Raw genomic sequence first — 3780 nt, forward strand, 5'->3', positions numbered from 1 at the left:
ATATGGCATGAAGCGACAAACCGAAGTTTGCAAATGTGTATCAAAATGTGCACGTGGCTTCACAACCTGAAGCTTACATGATAACACATCAATAAGATGAAATTTTTATTCAACAAACCAATTTAGTTTGTTTCTTCGGGTTAAATCCAAAGAAAAATGAATGAGTAAGCAGCTTATTATTCAATATTTATCAATTAAAAAAGGAACAAATAAACTACGCCGCCAGAAATTTATATAACAAAGAGGGCCAGATAGAGGAAGATGTGTTAAAACTAATGGATGAATACGAAGATGCATCCAGAGGAGAGAAGAATGAGAGCTAAGGAATTATGGAAATACTAGAAACAGTAAGAACTTTAGGTGTAGAAAGGTCATCATAAGAAAAGGCAATTGATTGAATATATTAGGCATGGTTTTAAATAGCCTGCTATAGCGTTTATATGAGGTCCTGCGCTAAGGGTTTTTTGTCCAAACACATGAGCAAACATTTTAAATAGCTCGCTATAGCACCGCTATGGCATTTAGAAGAGGTCCGCCACTAAGAGGCTTAGCGCGCTATTTAAAAGTTTGATATTAGGGAGGAAACAAACAGTACGCCGGTCTTTCTTAGAATAATACTATTATTCTCCTTGTAGTCCTATGATACTTTCACTATATGCAGGAACTTTCTAGCTGTTTATCAGTTTAGAAAAAAAAACTCAATTGCAACATCGCTCTGAAAGCTCAATTGCACCATAGATCTGCTCCAAAATGCATTTTTCTCTAAGCATGCTTTTGCTGAGTGAAACGATCTGGTATGTAAATTCAGTTGCACATGTACGATGTTCCCTGCCCCAAATCTTTTCCTCATCCACAACACATGGTGTCTTGAAACCAATCTGCTATCTAGTTCACCCAAGCCAAATCATTTCATTCAGTAATACATACACTGTTTCGTTTAGATATTGTCATTGCATGATCACACTGCATCAAGCAAACTCATATTTTTAGCAGGGCAAACCTATTCTTTTAGACATTCAAGGGTTTATGAAAGAGCCAGTGGACTGTAACCATGTAAAAACAATCTGAGAGAACTATTTCATTGGTTTTAAAATTGCTACTTAGAGAGCAAACAAGGGGTTGATGTTATTTGATTATACTAATACAAATGTTATATATAAAGATACAAATGTATTGATTAAGGCAATAAATTGAAAATGATCTGAGCATGCTGGTCAAAACAAGGGCCAGTCAATATACAAGCCCGATGCCAACTTTGGATTACTAGAAGATGACAGTAAAGTTGTTTCCTTTTATAAGTAATGCAGTGATTGAAGTCATAAGATGGTCATATGTGCGTTCACTTGATGAGAATTGCTTTCCGAGGTTAGTAAAGCTTCCAGTTACATGTAATTTGGATAGTACATTATCCCAAAATGCACCAACAATACATAACACCAATTAACTACGTATTAAATTGCAGACGAGTCATAATACACTAGGTAGGATATGAATTGGCTGCATCCATAACAAGTACTGGTTGCAAGCAAATAAGCAACAAAGCATGCTACTATTAAACAAATCCCTACAACATATTGCTTTGTTGTATAACACTGAGACCAGATTATATAATAGTAAGAAAAGAGTAGATAACAAACTCACCACTTCAAATAGTTGGTGCACACAATGATGGTGGCAAACCAGCATATAGTCGACCATACATGTTGGGTTTGCTAAGCTCAGCGAACAACTCGACCTGCAACGTCTTGACGTCCACGGAAGATAATCCAAATTTAAGCATGTGTTGTGTAGATGGGGTGTACAACGCTTCCACGAGCAGGTATCCCCCAGCTACACCAACAAGAGCAGCATGCTTTACCAGCAACAGGATGACCTTCTCCGAGTACCATTGGTTATTTCTTAGAATTGAATACTTCAGCCAACATCGGTCATCTTCTTTGTACTCATCATAGCGTTTAGTGAGCATCCCGAGCATTCCGTCCGCTGCCTCGACGATGACATAATTGCGGTTCGGTGGTTGTTCAGGTGGGAGGTTGACAACAGAGAACTCCATGATGTGTGTGTCAAGGAGAAGCAACTTCTTCATGAAATGCAAACGCCAGCAGAAGCATCTATGGACGTACCGACGATAGGACAACCAAGGCTCAGAGTTCTCAAATGAGCCAATAGTAGCCTGAGCACTCCATTGATCATAAGTACGATTGGTGGTGAAGCCACGTTGAGAGTAGCGTGGCCAATTGAATACACAGGTTTTTGGCAAATCCTTTGTACACAAGTAGAAATCATGTAATTTTTATGTAAAATTGGTGAAAACACATATATTTGACATCACATATTTGAGATGACATCACAGACTTCTGGTCCTGGCACCACCACTGAGTACGAATGTGCCATTGTCCATCCAAACAGGAGAAGACCAGCATCAGCAGATTTATTCTGCATTGTGCCAAGCACACCACTCTGAATGATAAAGGGTTCTCCTTATCCTCGCCGGGAGCAACGAAAGTCTCCAGCATGAGGAGGTCCGGTCTACGGACCAGTGCTTTCAGGTGGTCGGGGACGGCAGGCAGCAGGATGTAGCGGCGGTGCACGGGGTCGCACATGGCGAGGTCCCTGACCAAAAATTGGCTGTACTGTAAGTCACAAAGCTCAGCGACCACGAGGAAGCGTTTGCCGGCTTCTTCTTTGACCGGGGCGCCGGCAAGGAGGGCCCCTCCATCAAGGAAGTCAATTTCACTCCAGGAACGGCCGGCGGTGGAGGGGAGGAAGTGTTGGGTTTTCCCGGACACACACACACACTAGCTGGAGGTAGACGACACACGAGCTGGAGGTAAAAGAAGACGCACACACACTTTGGCACAACGCACACTGAAACACAACACAGATACATGGGCTTTAGTAGCCAAATCACTCGCCAACACACCCCACGCACTAACCAACTGACCAACTTCCTAGCTGCATGCACGCACTACTCCACTTATGCATCCACGCGCCCACAACGGACCAGCCACACATATCGGCTTGACCCGCATCTTACTCCAGCAGCTCACGCACGTCACAAGCTTGAGTCATTCCCAAGTCTGTAGCATACTAGGAGCTTGCCCACGCAACGGCACACTTAACGCTTATAGCTCCACACTCTATCTGCCACAAGACTCGGCCGCTGCAACTCTAGGGAGCTTTGTGCATGCTGCTAACTAAAGTTTGCACTACATGCATCAACGAACTAATGCAACAAAATAAACATGATGAATACCTAGACAACAAGGTTAACTCTAACAGGAAGGAGGAGCAGGAGAAGTCGAAGGTGGGGAAGGCGCGGGCTGGGACGGTGGAGGGGTGCTGCGGCTGAGCTGGGATGAAGGGATCGTGGACCATGCCGACGAGAGGCGGCAGGTTGACGACGCAGTATCAGCGGAGGAAGGCGTGGCCGGAGATGACGCTGCGGAAGGAGGCGCAAGCGGTGGAGGCGCGGGTAAGGTCGGCGGCGGCGGGGAGGCGGAGGAATATTTCAGGCGGGCAAGGTCATGGACCGGAAGGGACGGCGGCTCCGGCGGTGGTGCTGGGTTGGAGGTTGGCGGCGGCGCCATTGGAGTGGCCTGGATTGGGAATTGGGGATTTTGGTGGGTTTGGTGAGGAACGAGTGACGGTGGACACTTCACCGCACAAGATGGTCAACACAATCCATTCTAAACAAACAATCACCTCTGTCTAAAAATTCCATAATTAACAAAACTCTTGATTTTGTCGACCAAGATGGTCCAACTAATCCATTTCTTT

General features: G+C 44.5%; 1 pseudogene; it reads right to left on the reverse strand.

Moving 5' to 3' along the window:
- Window positions 1-1645: 1645 nt before the first annotated feature.
- Window positions 1646-3522, reverse strand: LOC123152786 (uncharacterized; annotated as a pseudogene).
- Between the last annotated feature and the right edge of the window lie 258 nt (window positions 3523-3780).

This window comes from Triticum aestivum, chromosome 7A (assembly GCF_018294505.1).
Source record: "Triticum aestivum cultivar Chinese Spring chromosome 7A, IWGSC CS RefSeq v2.1, whole genome shotgun sequence".
NCBI lineage: Eukaryota > Viridiplantae > Streptophyta > Magnoliopsida > Poales > Poaceae > Triticum > Triticum aestivum.